At 35.8% G+C, this 21,956-nt stretch overlaps 2 pseudogenes; one reads left to right on the top strand and one right to left on the bottom strand.

Moving 5' to 3' along the window:
- Positions 1-11,789: 11,789 nt before the first annotated feature.
- LOC149019292 (monothiol glutaredoxin-S2 pseudogene) lies at positions 11,790-12,390 on the bottom strand (annotated as a pseudogene).
- An 8,848-nt stretch (positions 12,391-21,238) lies between these two features.
- LOC149019291 (monothiol glutaredoxin-S10-like) lies at positions 21,239-21,684 on the top strand (annotated as a pseudogene).
- Positions 21,685-21,956: the final 272 nt, after the last annotated feature.

Here is a 21,956-nt window from a genome sequence, read left to right as displayed (position 1 = left end):
TTCTGAGATATTTCGGTGGATTCTGGCATTTGAGGCTTTGATCATATCATTACTTCAATAATGAAACTTATATTTTATTTTCTAGTGAAACAAGGAATCCCAACTTGCAAAAGTATTATTCTGCAAATCACTCTCTCTCTGGATTTCTGGAATGTGATTAATGTGGCTTATATTATTGACCGTATGTTTATTAATTTTAAAAATCTATTAGGGACCAGGGAAGCCCCTAGAATTTTATTACTAGAACTTAAAAGAATACATGGGGACATAGCCCACCTTCCCAGTTTGAGACCAATCTAGCACACTCCAACAAATTATTGAATTCTTCCTCTCCCTCCACGATCACAGAACACCTTAAAATGCCTCTTCTAACTACACAAGGAACTGAGCCACACTAAACCCTAGTGATGATTGATGGATACATACATTTGATAGAAGATAGATCACAGATTATGCAATGGGTAATTAAGAACAATATGAATGTCATTCAACTAAAAAAAGGGAAAACACAAAAGGAAGAAAATGAATTGAGAAGGGAAAACTTGGAGAGATAGAACATCTTATGGTTTGTTGTAAAGAGATATGTATTTGTCAAAAACCAGATGGTCTAGTGATGATAAAGCAACTTAATGACACCATCTATTCTCAATTGAGCCTATCCAAACTTTGGCGTCGTTTTCATTTTTAGAAAAGAATACATGAAATTCATTGCAGTGATTGACATATACATATTTGTCGAGTGAGAGGAAACCCTCACGTCACATCAATATGAGTATTGGGGAGTTTATCCTTGGATTCAATGACTCTGAAAACAAAGAAAGAATAGAATATAATGTCAGGATGAAAGACAGTGTGAAATGATAGATTTTGCAGACACCTTAAACATAAGTATCTATACAAAAGATGGAAATTTTAATTATCTCTTTATTCAGTTTCTTTTCTTCTTGTTTTGTGTGTTAAAAATAGAGATCCTGTAAACTCTAATTGGTAATTATTACGGACATTTCTTGCAATACCCCTCAACTCAAGCCGCCACTTCCTCTCAGCTTTATGCGGCTGGGGTTTTTCTCAGAGGCCTCCAGCATGTAACCAATTCGAGGAGTTCATTCCATCCAAATACTCTATATCTGCAGTTGATGACAACAACTCTATCTTCGTGTTTGAAGCAAACCAAATTCTTGTAAAACTTTGGCCAATATTTTATGTAATATTAAACACTTTTATGTAAATCCATCCTCTAGAAGTTCGTAGGGCATGCATGGATGGATAGCAACGTGAAATTATATTTAATATAATGTTTTACTATTTCATTTCAATTATGATATTTTAATGATTTGATGGAATGGGTGATTAGTGCATGCATGTATACATTACCCACTACCCTTGGTACCTTTGCATCTCATATATACCTTATGTGCATTTACTTTAGATGTTTAAATGTATGGTTAGGAACCCCATTGTTATGCCATCATCCTATCGGCATGGGTATTGAGGTTGAGTGACCAGTGACAACAGTGCTGAGTTGTGGGTGTCCAATAGCCTGTTGGAGTAGGTGAGGGGACACAAGCATTACCATGTATCATTCATGGTAGGGTTGCATATAATAAGCAGCTCATGAGCGCCCAATATCCTATTGGAGCAGGTGAGGGGACATGAGGTAGCCTACCTATTATATGTGGCTGGTCAAGGGTTTCGGGAGGTAGAGTTCAAGTTGGTTGGTGCCATAGAATGCGACATTTCCTAGATAGACGAGGATACTTGACCGAGTTGGTTGGTGCTATAGAAAATGTATCCAAACTTAGTATGACATGATTGAGTAGATGACCTCTTGCATTGGACTAGAAAGTTCTCTAACATGTGTCAGTTCTCATCCAATGGGCATCATGAGAGATTGTGGCCCGAATCCCCCACCATGGTCATTGATTGGAACTATTATCCCTATATGTTGGTCGTGACACCCAGTTCGATCAAAGCCTTTAGAGTTTGTCTGAGACTTCCAAGAGTAGGCTGGTATTGTATCTTAATGTGTCTACCTAGATAGAGACTAACATGGTTAGATTCATAGGAACATTATGAAATCCCCACAATCCTAACCTGAAAATCCATATTGTAGGTCCAAAAACTCTGAGTGCGGGTAGAATGCAATTGTGGGCCATCTAGGTTGAGACAATGGGATTGGAGTCTGAACCAATGGAATTAGATGGAGATGATTCTAAGTTGGGAAATCTGTCAAAGTTTGGAAGGAGATCAAACTCGGATGTTGACAGATGTAGTAGATGGATCAAGTATTCCTTAATGACACATGTAGAAGGTCCTAGAAATCAGGTAGGACCCTTTTCAAGTGTAGAATAGGAACTAGGGCAAAGCCATGGGCTTGGGCCTTGAATCTGCTTCTAGAACAAAAGTTCCAAGGGCTAGTTGATTGACTTGGTTGCCTCGAGCGACCACACTAGGTGATCAGCCTGGTTTCGGGTGAAAAAGGGCAATTTTAGAAATTTGATTTTTGAAGCCTTATTTAATGTGTTTTCTTTATAAAACGTGTCATTATGATCTGAAGCCTTCAGAGAATGTCAGAGCTCGTTAGAGAACACTCCACAAAGGTGAAAGAAAGTGTGTAGAGCATCCAACAAGGTTTCCGAACGTCATTTACTTTCTTAAAAGTTAATACTTATCTTCTTTGTTCTAATTCTCTTCTAAGATTGATTTCTCCTACTGTCAAGACCTAGTTGAAGGCTTCTAGTTACTGTACCAACCTAATTCTTCTACCCTCTTTACTCTAGAGTGAATACCCATTCACTCTTGTTTATCTGTGAATCTTCCTGATCAATTTTGGAGAAGACCCACTATAGGATTTGTTAGGTTTTTACTCATTTTTATTTGTTTGATGTCTAAATTATGATAAATCATTTTCTAGTATTATTTTAAAATTTTTAAAATATTTTTGGAGTAGTATAAAACCCAATTGGGAAGCCTTTTGATGATCCGAGTCAATTCTGTTTGTACTCATGGGTTAATTGATTGGCCTGGTCACCTCGGGTGACCAACCCAAGCAACCAGCCTTGCCTGGTTGGTTTTCGTAGTTGATTGTCCTAGTTGAGTGCTCTAGTTACCCCAGGAAACCACTCCGACCAACTACACCCACAGTGTTGGTCTTTTGTTTCTTTTTTCAATGTCAAACCTCTATAGTGTTATTTCTAATTTTGACCCAACATGTTAATAGGACTTTTTGAGAAGTGTGAACATACTTTTTGATTTACTTTTCAAGTTGCAAATCAATAGCAATGTGATGACATTGCATATAACCATTGTTACTTTCCTGGTTGTTATGAAACTTGCCTATAATTTCACATGCTGTTGTTTTAAGGTTTAGGATTGTTGTTTATAACTCTAAAATTACAGAATAAGTGATTAATGATGCTATTGATTTATGGATCAACAAGTGACTTTATGGACTTAGATTGATTTATAAATTAGGAATGTGATTGAACCTTCTTGCTACTTGTGGAAAGTGAATGTGTGTTGTGATTGTGAATTGGAGAATACATTTTTGGGTGTTTCTACTTAAGGACATCAGTGGAGTTGGTATGAGACGCTATCCTCTGGTGCCCCCAACATTTTTTACGATTACTAGCTGCCATGACTAAGTGGTCTAGAAGAGTTTGGTTAGGTACCCTATCATATCATCACCCTATCGGCGGGGTATTGATGCCAAGTGACCCATGAAAGCGGTATTTGGCTGGTGGGAGCCCAACATTGCGAGAAGCATGAGAGGACACAACATTTTTGTGGGAGCCATCATTGCTAGGGTTGCATATAATAGGCTTGGGCTCATGGGCACCCAAAAAGGCAAGAAGCATAAGGGGACATGAGAGCTTCCCGCCCATTATATGTGGATGACCAATAGGAATAAGAGAAGGCGTAATTCGAGAATAAAACATTGACACTAGATAGGAAAGGATACGGAATCAAGAAGGCAAGAAGTGTGAGGGGAGGTATCTGGACCTAGAATGATGTGATTGAGCAGTTGACTTAGCATTGGGTTTGATACGCACTAGTTCTCTTTCCAATGGTGTGGTGAGAGAGTGGTGACTTAAACCCTAGCCATGGTGATAGTCGGAGAAGGATGCCTTTACCCCTTACCTGAGATCTTAAGACTGGTAACCAACCCGTAAGAAATCAAAGTGATGAGACCTACCTAGAAGAGTTTGGTGTCCTATCTTAATGCGTGTCTGCCATATAGAGACTAGTATCAATTAAAGTATAGTAGCATTGTTTCATTTCACTTCATGATAGGTTAGACTATATGATGTATTGATTTAGATTGTGACATTAGTTATTTGTTTGTGAACTACTCCTTGAATTCTTTTGAGCTCACCCTTCCGGGAATTTGTTGTTTTAGAGTTTGTTGTAGATCTAGATGTCACAACAATTTAAGAATAAGAGACACCGGCGATCGATCCGTACTATGTACAAGATTTTGGGGACTATGACTTTCACAGTGAAGAATGTTTATGTCTCGACTGCACGTACCAGAATTAGTTCGACTCATGAATTGATTTATACCGTTCATAATATAGAGATTTTTGAGTTTTGAAAGTATATTTTACTTAAGGATATGTACTTGACTTAACAATTAGGAGTTTTGATTATACTTTTTCGTTCCAACTGTTTACTTTAGTTTTGTTATCACTTCCGCACTTTGATTTGGTTTCGAGAACATTATGAGAGGCTTATCACTTGATGTAGTTCTTTATTAATATTTACAATATCAATTTATTCTTGCTCAAGATTTGATTATTGTGTGGAATGGTTGATGATTGTCTGAGACCTAATCTGTGGGACCAGGGGCGGAGCCAAGATTGAACATTGGGGGGGCCGAATAATGAGTCTGGATCACCTCTTCGTCTAGCACTTATGTCTTTTCACCATACATATTATATGAGCCAATGCGGGACCCACTGTGGGTCCCATCTCAGAATATTTTATTATATTTCGACGTGGGGTCCACAACAAAAATTTAGGTAAATTAATAGGAGGACTAAAATATAGATAACTTTATAATAAAGTATAGGGGCTAAAATTTTGGAGAAAAACTTTAAAAAATTATGAAAGAAAAAGGTGGGAAAGAAATTGTGGGAGAAAATATAGGAAAAAAAGATAGATTTGAAGACAAATATGGGATAAACACTTAAACATGTAAACTGATCGGATTCGGCTCGGATACACCAGTATCGAATCCGAATCCGAATCCGATTAGCAGAACCGCTATCCGAATCTGAATCCGGCAAAAATTTAGTGAAGGCATCCGAATTATCCGAAACTTGATTGGATATCCGATAATAATCCAATCCAATAAACTATCCAATTATTGATTGGTAATTGTCATTTAAAAAAAAAAAATTTTGATTTACAATTTCCTGGTTAACGGTTACGGAATCCGAATCCAATTATCAGTCATTTTTTGTGAAAAATGTTCAATACTTTACTCTAACGGGATAAATTTTTATTTCCGATTATCCGATTACCGGTTTCTGATTCCGATTATCATCCATTCTCAAAGAAAAAAAGTTGAATACTTTACTCTATGCGGATATTTATCCGATTTGATAAGCAATTATCCGAATCCGAATCCGGTTGCTTAACGGACGGATATGGATATTCTTCGGTAAGAAAATTTTCAGACACGGACACTTTAAACCAATACGAATGCGAATTCGTAGGCGGATTTCAGCTATCCATTTACAAGTCTATAAACCCCCAATTTATCATAAATTAAGTAAAAAACAAAATTCAATGACTATGATTAGATCTTATAATATTGATGGCAAAAATTTAAACATCCCAACTAATAAAACTTAAAATTTAAATTGCTATTAGTAGGAATCTAAACTTTATGAGAAAGTTTAGGGATTCAAAAATAAAATAAAATGATTACGATTAGATATGATAAAATTTCCATTAATAGGAAATGAAATTTTAGAAGAAAGTTTAAGGATTAAAAAAAATCAATGATTATGAAGAGGTTGTGAGTTGGACTCTTGCTGAGGCATATTAATATCCCCATCCCCTGGCTTAATAAAGCCCCTTTGTACCAAAAAAAAAATAAAAATCCATGATTATGATTAGATCTAATAAAATCAATGGCTGAATTATAATGAGAATTAAATTGATATTAGTAGAATCAAAATTTCAGGAGAAATAAAGAACAATGAAATAAAATAAAAAATTAATTATGCTTTATGAAAAGAATACTAGAAAAAATCGTGAGTGTGAGAGAGAGGAATAATTTGAGAAAGAGAGAGTGAATATACCGATAATGGTGCGAAGATTTAGGAAAACTCCAATGTCTGCTAACTACTCCAATATTTTGTGATACGTGTGAGAAAAAATAGGAATAAAAGAGAAGATTCATGAGAGAATAAATAGGAATGAAAATATGAGAGAAAAAATAGGGAGAAATTCATGGATCGTGAGTTAGTTTTTAATTAGAATTTTGCCTTTTATTCCTTAAAACTAGGGGTTTAATGATAACCATTAGATAATGATTAAGAATGACATATGTACCCATTATCTTTATCTTAAATTTTTTTAAAAATTTTTGAAGGGGGCCAAATAGTGGTATTTCACATGTAAAGTGAGAGAAATAAGGAAAATAATATAGGGATGTTTTAAAATTTAAAAACTCCCCCATGGGGCATGGTTATATGTGAAATGCATGGTTATATGATATTCTTGATCTTGCTAAGTTTATATTCTCTTACAAAATATGAAGATCTAGTGATGCCAGGGTGCCTGGTGCCAGATTTGTAAGATGTACCGGTGGTCTAGGACACGGCGACTCTTGTCCATGCATGGAGTGCTCAGACGGTATTCAGCTCTTTAGAGCGTCATGTGATTATATTTAGAACATGGTGAACTTTGACTAGAATTTGATTCTCTTAATCCAAAAAATTCAACAATTGGACTAATTGCACTCTTAAGTACTTTCAATTTTGATACACTAAACTCTTAACTTCCACTGACTTTTTCATGGATGACTGTAATAATTATTCATACATCCAATCTTACTCTTTGATTATGTTGTTATGTGATGTTGGATTCAATGTAAACTTGCAGCCTCTTGAATTGCTCATGGCCTATCCAGCAGTTGGATACATAAAATGCTTTTCTACATGGTTTTCTGAATGAGACTGTCTATATGAAGCAACCTCCAAGGTTTGCGGACTCACATAATCCTAATTATGTTTGTCAGCTTTATTGGTCTTTATATGGCCTGAAACCAGCCCTACAAGCATGGTTTGATAGACGTAGTTCATTTTGTTGGAGTATGAGTTTATTGGTTCTAAGACTGACAATTCTTTGTTTATTTATCATGGGTCTCTTGATACAATATATATTTTGGTCCATGTGGATGATATTGTTCTTACTGGCAACACTGACTTGCTCCTTACTCAATTTCTAGATAAGATTGCTTTTGTGTTTGTTGTGCAAGACTTAGGTCCATTACAATACTTTCTTGGAATATCTATTTCTCAGTTTTCTGATGGTCTTCATCTCTCTCAATGGCAGTACATCGTGGATCTTCTTCACAAGGCAAACATGAGTGATTGCAAACTTGTTACCAACCTTATTTCTTTCTCTTCACAATTATGTAAAATTTCTGGAGAGCTCATGGCAGATCCTACCTTGTACATGAGCATTGTGGGAGCTCTCCAATATGCTACAATGACTAGATTGGATATACAGTTTGCAATAAACAAGGTCTATCGGTTGGTGCGAAGTCCAACTCTTGATCATTAGTCTACTGTCAAAAGTATTCTTTGTTACTTAAAAGGTACTATATCCCATGGTCTTGTTATTCATAAGTCCTCTAAAATAACACTAACAGCCTTCTCAGATGTTGATTGCGCTGGCTGCCCTAATGATTGAAAGTCTACTTGAGGTTATGCAATTTTTTCTAAGTTGTAGCCTTGTTTCTTGGAGCTCTTGTAAACAGCCCACATTCTCCCATTCCAGCATTGAATCTGAGTATATAGAGCCTTGGCTAACATTGCTATTGAACTCACTTAGCTCCAATCTCTTGTTCATGAACCTATTGTATTTCTGGTGGATGCACTGGTTCTATGGTGTGACAATGTTGGGGCCACATATCTCATGGCAAACTCGGTTTTCCATGCTCATACCAAGCATGTTGAAATTGACTTCCACTTTGTTCATGATAAGGTTGCAGAAGGAGATCTTCTGGTTCAATTCTGATCCACGAAAGATCAGCTCGCTGACATCTTACCAAGCCACTCTCTACTTAGAGTTTCAGTTGAGTCAACTGTTGTCCAACCTCAAGGTCAGTTCACCTCCCTTGAGGTTGGGGGGCACATTAAGGATATTTTTGGCAATACCCCTCAAACCCTAGCCATCTCCTCCTCTCAGGCTTATGCGGCTAGGGTTCTTTCTTAGAGGTCTCCAGTGTGTAACCAACTTAAGGAGTCCACTCTCTCCAAAGACTCTATATCTACATGCAGCTGATGGCAAGGACTGTCACAATTCATGTGAAACCCGGCTAATATTTTATGTAATCTCAAACACTTATCTTTTTGTAAACCAAACGCTATGATTCTTGTATTCCAAGGACTCCACCATTGGAGTCCTAGATGACTGAAAAACAAGAACTCTGGTCTCCTCTAAAGAACAATTATAGTGAAAAATATCTGATCAAACTCTAGTTGCATTCAACCGACCGAGTAAAATGTTGGTGTTCATCTACTCTTTCTCTGTCACACGCATCTCTCTTTCTAGTCAAACGTCACTCTCTCTCATCCATGGCCACGAACTCTTAACAGTAATGATAATTAGACTAACATATGCCATAAACAATGTGCTGGAAGGCCATTCTATTTTACTTTTTTTTACTAAACTATGGATCCAAAGTATTCTATGTTTGAGACACGTGTTGAAATTTGATAACGTCTGACCCTTTTGGTTGTAAGAAGATTCTTTAGTGTAGATTCGATAAGAGATATGTGATTGCAATTCTCTTGTAGAGAGATTAGTGATTTTGGAAGTGAGCAGCCCTTCTCTCTTTTGGAGCATTTCGTCAGTGTTGGAATCTATTGTTGTGTGATGTAATTAAGATTGAAGTTGATGGATCATGGATGCGCTTGATCATAGTGCAAGACAATGAGGTGGAATGCACTGTTTGGGGCTACAAATGCTTAAGGGAGAATCCATTATTGATTATCCATTACTACAAATATCTATCTATCTATATGCACTAGATTGCATGTGGGCATGAGAGAGAAAAGGGGAAATGCGTGCTCGGATCCTGGCATCCCATAGATATAAAGATGTTGGTCAAGTACATCTCTATGGTACAAATATAAAGAAACAAGCACACAGAGAGATAGACAGAGAGGGTTGAGTTGTTTCTATCATTTTCATATATTCTACTTTGTAGCTTTAGTGGATTCGACAGAGATAGAAATTATGATAATATATAAAGGACGACAAAAGGAGAAAAGGAGAAAAGGAGAAAAGGAGAAAAGGAGAAAAGGAGAAAAGGAGAAAGGAGAAGAGAATTTTTCGACATTGGTTGGTCACTTCACCTCTAATTTGCATGCAAATTAATTACCTTGTGTTTTTTGGTTTCAGTTGAGAAGGCCATGTCAATGACGTAAGACCGTTGCTTCACCCAGATAAGGAACAGCAAACAGTTACTAGAAAGTTCACCTCGAAACTATGTCCTCACACCTAAAGAATACGCTCAGGGTTGCTGAAATGTTCCATGAAATTAATTAAAAGTTAAGCAAATCTCAATCTTCAATTTGATCTAATTAGGGCAAGCACCAGAAAGTGCTTCTTTCTCTTGATTAGTGACTGGGCAATGCACCATATTGTCATAGAGTCACCAAGCTTTGGTTTCACGCTGCATAATTAATGCACAACACTCCGTTTTATAAAAAGGTGAAAACCCACTTGTGCGAAACGGATGGTTTCTAGATAGCATAGTGTTGTGCATGCAGCAGTACTGAAGCACAACTCAAGTCACCAAACATGTGTCACTTCAATGCAGTGCTAGGCGCTCAAGGTTAATTCCTCAGCAATTTTAATGACACAAGTCATGTCATGTGTGTATGAGTCCTATATATACCATGTATTTGTAATTGTTAGGTCAGATGGATTCGATCCTTGTGTAAAACTAAAAGAAAATCACAAACAAAATGTGAGAAATTTGATGACGGGGTTCAATTTTGTGACATACATTTCCGGGGTTCAAGATAAAAGCCCAATCCATTATAACAGAGGGTAGGAAACCTTACAAGTTTGTATACAAAAATTACAGTAAAAAAACGCCATTAAAGAGGCAATCAAAATAGCATAATCCACTGTCCGTACACCGAAAGCCATTGTAATGAAGGACCAACAAAGAGAGAGAGAGAGAGAAAGAGAGAGAGCATGTAACAAATGAACCCAAGAAATTAATCCCAAAAATGATCCGAACCAAGAAATATAAAGCTAAGCCTAAACCGGAATATTGGCGTCGGTTCAATATGATCCAAGCAAAGCTTCAAGTCATGGATCAAGTCAAACCAAGTGGTTAAATTACATATTAGCCCTCAACAGTAATGTTATGAATACATAAAATACAATACGTATCATCTGATGAGGTTAGCCCTCAACAGTAATGTTATGAATACACAAAATACAATACATATCATCTGTCCTCATCATATGGTATCAGGCTTCTAGTGTAAACTTCTCCTTGTCATACGCCCGAGTGTCTGGTTTCTTGGTTTCCTGCAAAGCTGTTTCTTGTTTCGCCGTGGCTACCTCGACCCCTCTTCTTGCTTCTTCCACTTCTATTTCTGTGTCTTTTACTAGATCTGTTCTTGCTTTTCCTTATCCGAGTACGCTCAATGTCACCAATTTCGTTCTATAAATAGATCTAGAGCTCACTTGGTTGCTTGTTGTGATCGAATCCGTGGATCCTCATTCCAACCCCAAAGTAGCAGAGGGTAATTTTTTTTTTCAAGGTCTTTAGATTCTTAGAAGACACAGCACCAGCGGCAGCACCGATGGCTGGTCCGATGACAGTAGCAGGGGAATCAGCATAGTTTATAATGGCCAGAGAGAGAGAGATTCAGGCGATACAATTAATAGTGATACTCAGGAACATGACTTCATCCATATATTTGCCACGTAAATAGTAACACCATTAGTTCTTATACATATTCCCACACTAATAATGATGGATCGTCCAGGAATATATCCACAAGTCACTTCTTAATTGTTTCATTGCATGTACTTGTAGTTCCTCTCTCTCTCCCTCTCGTACATATTCCCACACTCATAATGATGGATCATCCAGAAATGTATCCACAAGTCACTTCTTGTTTTGTTGTTGCATCTTGCATGTACTAGTACTTTTCCCCCCTCTCTCTCTCTCACATTAATATTATCTACATCCAACCTCAAATGTTCTTTCAGGATGACAACAGTAAACAACCATTGATTTGATTTAAAGCGTGCAAGTTCAGTGTTACATTCTTGTCACTGAGAAGAATCCTTTGAGGCTAAAAGGTGAATAATATGATCTGGGAGATGAGTTAATCCTTTAATTACATGAGAAATTTTTTTCAAATCCACATAATAGTATTCTCGACACGTATTTAATTCAACTACATAGATTGATATGTTTTTCACTCCATGTGAGTAAGGGATCCAAACTCCTCTGAGATGGGAAGATAGCAATTAAGTACTGTAATAAAGAAGAATTATGAAAACTCATTTTTATTATAAGTTAGATAAAAAAGGGTTACAGGCAAAGGTAGCTAAGAGTGGCTAAATTATGTTATTAGCTCTATCTCACTATCTCTCATAGAAATTGGGAAGAGCTTAATCTATGCCATACTATCAAAGATAAAGTAGCTAGAGTAAAACCCTAACATAGTATCAGAGCCGCGTTAAGATATTAAACCCATATTGCATTTGCTCGGATGAGTGTTTCTCTAAGAGTACCATTCATCTGAAGCTCCATGATCTCATTTGCTCCGCCAACCATTTTCCCACCTATGAATACAACCGGAACAACTGGGCTACACCCTAACCTCATGAGTGCTTTTTCCAATTCCCTTCCTCTTGGGTCCTCATCAAGCTCGTAGATCAAATGGCTGGCTCCGTAGTTGCAAATGAGAGTCTTGACAGTATGGCACATGCCACAGGAGCTCTTGCTGAAGATCACCACTGGCTTTTGTTTGGCCAACATGGACAATCTCTCCATTGTTACAACTCAAGAAAAGCACTAAGGAGATTGAAGAAGTATGTGAACAGGAGAAAGGGTTAGAACAGAAAGAAAGATGCAAGAGTGGAAAGAAGTGAAGAGCTTTGAAAACTAGCTTTGGGTTTTTGTTGTGAGGAACCCTAGCTCCCATTCGACCTATTTATATACAACGTGTTGAGGTGTATTTGCTGCTTTTCTTAAACCAGAAACCTCTGCCTTTTAGAAATCTTTTAAGATTTCTTTTGTTTGTTCTTCTCCAAGCTCCATGGCTCCCAAAGGCAACAATCTTAGTTTTTAGTCCAGTGGATTCCTGTATTAGAAAGCTTATGATGATCATATCATGAATTTTGTGACAATCCCGTACCTATCATGTACATGACCAAATCATTTCCCATTTTCTGATTAAAAAATAATTAGTTTATGTTTGGGAATGGTTTTCAGCTGCTTCCTATTGCTATCTTTGGAGCATCTGTTGAGGTGGAGTGGATTGGCTCTATCCAATTAGTAAGAACAATAAGATTCGCATCCAATTGAAGAAAAGGAAACCCAAAAGGGAGAAATTGAAAGGGAAGGCTAGAAATGTGAAAGTGATACATAAAAGGAGCAACTAATTAAGAAAGGAAAATATAAATATAGATTGCCGTTTTGGTCCAAAGAACCCTGATGGTAGTTAATTACTAAGCATTCTGGTCAGAAAACTAAAATATGTTTAGGATAAAAAAGGAAGATTATGTCATGATTAAAGTCCAAAGTATCGATATTGGGTATTGTATGGATTATGAGATCTTAAGAGACATATCGTCTCAAACATAGGTTGGCAAAAAATCATATCCTATTGGCAAAAAATCAAAGGTTTGCAAAATAGACATGCATGTTAATAGGTTAGATTTTAGGAAGCATTTTCACACAAGCTGGGGGAGTGATGATTGATAGTATAACGCAAAAATATTCCATTTTGACCATCGAGCCAATAGCCCTTTTGTAAAGTATATTTATTGTAAGAGAAAGTGATACATAAAAGGATCAACTAATTAAGAAAAAGTATAGATTGTGGTTTTGGTCCAAAGATCCCGTGATGGTAATTAACTACTAAGCATTGTGGTCATGAAACTTAATATGTTTGGGTATAGTTGTAATTATTTATAGATTAATACATGTACTCAAAACCCAGTGAGTAGAAAAGACAGTTATGCCTTGATCAAGGTTTAAAGTATTGGTATCACATAATATATTGATCGGGAGATCTTAATAGACGTATTTTCTCGTATTGAACATTGTGTCGTATTGGTAAAGGATCAACGGTTGGCATGGGCTGAGCTCCCCTTCGGCCAGGGCATTGCAAAAAGAAAAAACTCCTTTAGATCTTCTTAAAATAAACCCATTTTGGGCTTTTCTTTGGCTATCTTCCAATGTGAAACATCACCCCCCCCCCCCCCCCAAAAAAAAAAAAATATTGGGAAAAACTTTTAATGCTAAAGGCAATGAGTAGAAATGCCATATGCCCCGGGGGGCAAGGGAAGATTTACAAGGTTCCGGAAAACCTTGTGGTGCAAATGACTAAAGGCAATGAGTTGGCAAACAAAAAAGAAATGCCATATGCCCCACCTCCCAATATTGAATCATGATGGTTGGAAAAATAGACATGCATTTTGGAGATCAAGAGATCTTAAGAGACATATTGTCTCGTATCGAACATTGTGTAGTATTGGCAAAGGATGAATGGTTGGTAGAGTAGACAAAAATGTTAATAAGGTGGCTTTTTAGGTGCATTTTGGCACAAGATATTGATAAGAAGTGGAGTGATGATTGATAGTTATATTCAAAAACATTCCATTTCGACTATCAAGCCAATAACCCTTTTGCAAAGTATATTTATTGGAAGAGATTAATATATAAATGATATACGATATGTTAGTAGCTAATACATTGATTCTCAAAAATAATCCTTATTAGGTCACAGTATTTAAATCTAATAACATGTTACTCATTTAAACCTGCGAATAAAGAAAGAGGGAGATAAAGACATGAGTTGCTAGAAGTCTTCTTTTAATATATATATATTCATGTATTACAATTAAATTTGAACTCTTTTTATTTTTTATTTGAAGTGTCTAAAGCTCTTTCATAGAGTGCTTTTCCTTCCTTTTAATAACATAATAGGCTTCTTAATGCTTGATGTAACGCTCAAGGGAGATTTTGAGAAACAAGGAACCCGTTGCTTTATCTTCTTTATTTATTCTCTCATGTGGATACTTTTTGCTTCACTTATAAAAAAGTAATGATCTTGTGATGCCCTAATAGTTTCAAACAGACAATTAATGATTTTCATACAAGTAGAAATAGAATCCAAAGGTGCCCATTTTCTTATATAATGGTTTTATGTGAATAAATGCCTCTCAAGGGCAGAAAATATACAACCAATTCACACATCCCATCAAGATTGCTGGTTTTCTTAGAGAGATTCTAAGGATTGTGAGGGAAAACAATTCCTCTAGCTTTACACATAGATTGATAATGAGATTGTTGCTTTTCTTGGTGAGATTCTAAGTTTTTTAGAAGGAAAACTATTCCTCTAGCTTTTAATTAGCTCATGTTGCTCACAAAGAGAAAAGAAAAAAAGAAATAAGGGACTCCTTCATAAGATCTTAGAAATAAGTTTGGTTGCAAAGAGAAGAGAAGAAGGAAGTGAAATTCTTTAGTATGAAACTTAAGTGAAAATCATGTTTACACTATGATGCATAAAACCCTAATAGTAAATTAGCAAATATTTGGACTGCAAAAATCAATGTGGGTATTCTTTTTAATGGTTGACACTTGACAGCATATTTTTTTATTATGGTACTGTATTATCCAAGCTGAATCTAGTCTATTTATATTCCTATTATTTATGTAAAATAGTTAGAGTTTGAAATAATATAAGGTTATGTAAGAGAGTGTATGTCAATGGTTTTGATGTTACATGCATAGATATATGAAGATATATATGACTAGCTAGCTCTGCATCTCCATTTTAACCCCACAACTATACAACACATGGACTTAGTTATATCAAACTTGATGAGAACCATTCAGTTTTTACTTTATTACTGTTGATACGAAATCTTGCTCATCCTTCTCTGTCACGTTCCTTCAAAACATGTGTTCGACTTTGTGTGGTCGAGGTACGTCTCCTAACGAACAAGTTAGTACCAATGAGATATGATCACAACTATTCAATAGAGAATTCAAGTAATTAATCACACAAAATATAAATACTTATTACATAAAGTCTGTCTGAGGTGCTTATATAGCTTTAGACATCAAAGTTGGACTCTGAATATAACTTTAAGAAGAATTGTGTTAGGGAAATAACTATGGGAAGAGTTATTTACCTGACTTGTCCTTCTAGGTAGTTGACGTATAATAGGAAGTTACCTTGATCGTATTACCTTGATACCCTTGGGTATATGTGCAAGAAGAGTTGTGTTAGGGAAATAACTCCGGGAAGAGTTATTTACCTTGCATCGGTAGTTGAGGTATAGACGTACTTAACAAGATCACCTTGTACTATTAGTCGGACCGGTCAAGGTGACATGACATATTTAGTCATTAACAAATACCGTAAAAAAAATATTAATCACCTTATATGTTAATGTCAAATTCAGAACCTCATCAAGCTTCTTTATGAACCTAACTATTTCTTTAAGGTTTCTTAATTTTTCACTTTTAGCGAAAAGACAAGAAAATGCTTTCCTTCATTTGATATATTTCTTTTTCCCTTGTCGGGTAAAAAGTGTTTAAAAGTTGTTTAATTTATAAACCTGATTTCAAGTGTAGGGAATAAAATCAATAAATCCGTAAGCCGTCCTAAAGGATAGGAGGAAATAATTAGGGAGATAGGTTTTGACAAAACCGTGAAGCACATCACTTTAATTAAGGCTTTTCTTTAATTATTCTCTCTTTCAATTATTATTTATTTCATCTTTTTATTTTTTAATTCATTATATTAAAAGAAAGCATAGATCTTGTTATAATGCTTTTAGTAGTTTCAACTAGAATCAATGCTTTTCCATCTTTTGTTGTGATTTGGATGCTGTACTTCAAATTACTTCTGTTCGCCATTTCAGCAATTTTTTCTTAAAAAAAAAAAAACCCTCTTTCAGCATGGACGTTCAAGAATAATCTAATAAAATTTAGAAAGATTTTTTTTTTTTTTTTAAATTCACTTCTGTTCGGATTTCAGTAATTTCTCAAAAAACAGAAAATAGAAAGATTTTTGGTGATTAGTTGGTAATGAAAAATTAGAGGGTTTTTTAGTGAGTTAGGATCTTTTACTCTCGTGAGTAGATGAGTAAACTTTTTTACATTTTTCCAACAAATATTAAAGAGAAGATTTCCATCACATATTAAAAAATTATGTTATTGTTTCCTTGAATTTTCTTATCAATATAGGTAAGCAGCGGACATATATACCGACCTGTATTAGAGTCGAAACATGGATGAACAACTGAACAAGCTTGAGAAGGAAGTGAACTCCACTCGTGAAGACCGAAAAAAATATCGGACCCAATGGAGGGAGGAGCTACTTGAGAAGTTTTTCATCTCAAGCTCTTTAACCCACCATGAGACACCAAAAAAATTAGTTCACACAAGTGTTTTTGCAATAGCTTTGCTTCTTTCTTCCACCTGATGTTCTGAACAAGAGGGTATATAAAGGATTGGTAGGGAAGTTTTGATATCATAGAAACTGTTAAATAGTAAGCCCATATTATTATTTGGAGCCCATTTTAACCTAAACAAGTCCTTTGTGCGATTTAAGCCTTCTTAAGGCCCATTGGGCTTGAATAAAAAATGACCCAATTAAGGACCGATCCTTGATCAACCAAAACAAACCCATGTATATTTAACGAAAACCCGAATGCTTAAATGTAGAGGGTGTGAACGAATCGGATAGTGGTAATACAAAATCTGCATCCTATTATATTTGGATGACTTCAAATAAATATCCTACTAGTTTTCGGATGGATTTTAGTTGGATTTGGATGATATTCGGATAGTCGATTTAGACTTTGATTTTCTTAAATTTATTCTTTGTATTTATTTTGGTAGAAAATCTGAAAAAATATTCACATATCTCAAGTAAAAGAGTTTGCAAAAATAAGAAGAAAAAAAAATCCAAAAGGTATTATCATATCCACATTCTATTAATAATTGGATAGATTCAGATATCTCTTAATGGATGAGGATGCAAATTGATAAGCGAATTTTGGTGATCCATTTACATCCCTACGTAAATGTGTCAAACATGATGTGTAACGTATAAAATTGGTGAGATCCAGCTAAAGCTTTGTTTGGCATGATTTTCCTTTTTGAATTTTAAAAATCAGCACCAAAACTCATTTGGATCAAAATAGGAAAATTGTCTGGTAACTAATTAGTAAAATATTTTTTTCTCTTCTTTGAAACAATTCCCCGGCCAACGAATGACCTGAGATCTTCTATGCCAGTCTTTAAATCTATTTTTGTGTCTATCACTCTCTGGGCTTGATCTTGATGCCCTGTATCTTCACTTCACAGTGGCTAGTCATCTCTAATATTGTCAAAGAAAATCCAAAGATGAAGGAGGAACAGGAAGGGGAGAAGATGTTAAGCAATGGAACAAGAAACGTCTCAGTGATTCAATGCCAGTCTTTAAATCGTTTTTTGGCTTTAGATTATGGGGTATCTGTGATGGAGGCTTGGAACACATGCTCTCGGACTATAGGGATCAAAGGTGCCGTTGTGAAAGGGAGGTGGCGTCCACCACCAGCTGGGTGGATAAAATTAAATGTCGATGTTGTTGTGAGTAAGAGGGCAGGCAACGGAATAGTGGAAGGTGTTTTCCGTAACTCACAAGGTCAATTCATGGGAGGGTTTGCTAGACGGATACCCTCTGGGAGTGTTCTTGAGTTGGAGTTAAGAGCTATTTGGGTTTGCCTATGTGTGGCTAAGGAAATGAGTTTCATGCCTCTTCATTTGGAGTTGGACTCCTTGAAGGCTGTGAATCTTTTGGACTCTGGATGCGTGGATCGAGGTAGATTTGATAGGCTAATAGATGAGATTGGCTTGGTGCTTGATGATGTGGATTGCATTAGGTGTTGTCACGTGGGACGTGATGCAAATAAGGCTGCCGATTGGATGTCTAAAATGACACTTAGTCCTGAGTGTTCTTCGATGTTGATTCAGAATGCTCCCTCAGCTTTGGAGGAGATTCTCATGGCGGATTGTATTTCTTGTCGTTCTTAGTGCTCTTCTTGGGTCATTGACCCCGTTTAATATAACAAAAGAAGGGAAAAAAAAAAAGTATATAATACAATTATGAGGTAAAGGAGAGAAGTACCTGTAATTTATAATTAAATTGGTAATTCTTCAATCCATTGATTTTTCTCAAAATTCAATCAAAAAGATAACAGAGAACATAGTTGAATTGAACTAATAATCCTTCAATCCAATTGAAACAAGAAAACAGAAACTATCATTATCAGAATTGAAACTCGAATTTTCTATAAGAAACAACACAAGAGCTCCTCCCTAGGAAGTGCAACAAAGCAGCGAATTCTGAGAATCAGAGAATTTGAAAGGTGAGAAATTTGAGTCCAGTTCCGTTGGCTGATCAATCTTTCTCAAGAACAAAAATACTCTTCTTGTTTCTCAGAAAAAAATGACAGAAATTTGATAAAAGAACTAAAAAATTATCGTTTTAACCTCACTCATAATCATTAGGGTCAAATGTTTATTAAAGACCACTGCAAAAAATAAATGAAAGTAATTTTCTACGGAGGATAACAAAAGAATGTCAAATATTCATTGAGAGAGCATAGATTTTGGCATCCAATCGGCAATTTTGTTTGCTTTTCTACAGACATGATTAAACAAGAGATCATCATGACTTCCAACTTTAGCTTTGAAATTGGTAACTAAAATTCACGTCTAAATTTACATTGATATTCATTTAGGGGTATGTAAATCTATCCGATTACTAGTAAGATGAATTATCTGAGTAAATTTGATGGATTGTCCTACCAGCTAAATTATCCGATTAAGTTACTTAGTGAATATTTTTCTAAATTTTCTATTCAACTAAAAATAAAGGAAAATCATACGTGGGAAAAATATAAGAAAAACAAAGACTAAAGACCCAAGAGATTTAGCTTAAATTATGTTTTTCTATTAAAATAAATACAAACAAAAATCAAAAGTGGAAATATGTAAAAAATTAAAGACTAAAAATATAGAGAAAGAAAGTTGCTAAGTTCTTAAATCTCCAAATGTCATCCAACTCCAATTGAATCCATCCAATAATGATAGATATTATCTCTCTCTGGATATAATGGGATGCATATATGGTATTGCCATTATCCGAAATCTCATCTATTACACCCCTATTTTTCATGAATTAGTCTTAGGTGATAGACGACTCCAAATGCACATCAATGGCCAAATTAAGAAGGGAAAATTTTAAAGGCACTGAGGATAATTAGCAAAAAGCATAGACATTCCAAAACTATGCCAAATTGGCAGTTGCCCCTTGTTCGTTGGAACCGTCGGTTAGAATAAATGACAAATATAAAAAGGAACTCATGGAGGAAAAAAGAAGATGAAATCTAAGATTCTATTTTAATGAGGACAACACTCTAATGTCACAAGAAATTAAGGGGATTTTAAAAATTTTATAAAAATATCTAACAGAATTTGCAAATACATTGTACTATTATACAAATTTAAAAACAATTTGAGGAATCATTGTCAATTTGGCATAGTTTTGAAATGTATATTTTTTTCCTTCAATTATCTTGATGTCCCTAAACTTTTTCCAATTAAAAATAATGTGACAAAGGGGCTATGGAATTTTCATTGTCGGCTGAAGGCATTCCAAGTATCTTCCAAACCTACGAAAAGAATCTTAGCTCTCCATAGCACGAAAGAACATATATTCCCACCTAATAAATTCACATAAAAGAATTTTAAATTTCACAAAAACAAAAACATGCTCAACTTGCTATTGTTGCTACTGCTGCTGCGGCATTTGGTGATGCTTGGGAATAATTAAGTCCTCATCCAAAACAAGGTTTGTGAAGAGCAAAATCAATCCTGCTAAATGTTGTGGAGCAAGTTTCTCTTCACCTATAGTGAAAATCATAATTAGGGTTCATGTCAGCCGGTTCAAACCCTAAAAACTAAGTTTGGATTGGTCATTTTAGGCCGGTTGGATTTGATCTTCTGTTGGATTGACTCAGAAGGGCTCTTAGATATTCTTTTCTCATCTCTTTTGGCACATTCCTTACTTGTTCTCATCAGTAGAGAACAAAGAGGATGCTTAAGATTCCATAGCTAAGGCCTAAGTAGAAGGGAAGAACTAACCGACCTTCACAAAAAGTTAAACCAACCGGTTTGGTTCACTTGTTGACTTCCTGTTTATGATATTGTTGATTTACTTCTTCTAGGCTTTTGGTTTCATGGAATTTCATAGGAATATTTAGATATGAATGATAAAAAGTTGATCCCTTCCTCTACTGGATAACCCAAAAAAACTTCCTCCACATCAGCTTTGATGCTACCATGATCACCAATCACATAACCAAGCTACAAGTGGAAATATCATGGTTGATCTGACAGAATCTTCTCAATCTATTTCAGTTCCTCCTGCTCTATAGTAGCTACTTGACATTCCAATTATAGTAAGGATCAGTAAGGACCCAATTGATAAGAACCAAAGCAGTGGTTTAACAATTAGGAGAATCCAAACAGGACCTTCGCCCACCCAATCCTTGTACCTTTATGGGACTTTATCCTTTTATTTCATTTTTTTCAATTAAACAATCCAATCCAGCACCCTTCACTGGCTTGTATAAGTAAGGCCTCTTGACAGAACTTTACTCTCAAGCCACACTTACAGTGTTCTTAGTCTTCTTCTTCACAAACAAAACCCTTCTCAGTCATCTTCAGTTCCCAAATATATTTTCTTCACTCTCATTAGTCTCTGCAAGTGCATTTTCTAAAGGATGGATAGAGTAAACAAATTAGCAGCACAGAAGGCAGTGGTGATCTTCAGCAAGAGTTCATGTTGCATGTGTCATGCCTACCAAGAGATTGTTTTATGATCTGGGTGTGAGCCCAGCTATTCATGAGCTTGATGAAGACTCCAAAGGGAGAGAGATGGAGTGGGCACTCATGAGGCTTGGGTTAAGCCCTTCTGTACCTGCTGTGTTCATAGGAGGTAAACTAGTTGGTTCAACCAATGAAGTCATGACTCACCATCTCAATGGCTCATTGATACCAATGCTCAAAGCTGCAGGTGCTATTTGGCTTTAGCATCACTCCTCTTACTACCTATATAGACAGTTAGTTTGTATTAACAGCTCATCTCCAGTCTCTGCTTCACTACTTTTTTTTTTTTTGGTCTCCCCCTTGAGGAGGAGTGGGGTTTGTACTCTGGCCCAGATAGCTATACTCTCAAAAAAGTGGGAAAGAAAGAAAGATAGCATAAGAAAAAAAAATGGTACAACTTGTAATGCCTTGAACCTTTTGCTTAATATAGTAGCAGTTTTCTTTTTCTAACTTTGATTTCCTTTTTCGTTTTCTTGTCTATTATTAATAAACAAATATCAACATGCAAATAGAATCTATAGAAATTTTACATGTCAAGCCAATGGGGGGAGGGAAT

Source organism: Hakea prostrata, chromosome 4 (assembly GCF_041222555.1).
Source record: "Hakea prostrata isolate BN-2017 chromosome 4, UWA_Hpros_2, whole genome shotgun sequence".
Lineage (NCBI taxonomy): Eukaryota > Viridiplantae > Streptophyta > Magnoliopsida > Proteales > Proteaceae > Hakea > Hakea prostrata.
The sequence above is the reverse complement of the archived record's forward strand: the minus strand, read 5'-3'. Positions and strand labels throughout refer to the sequence as shown.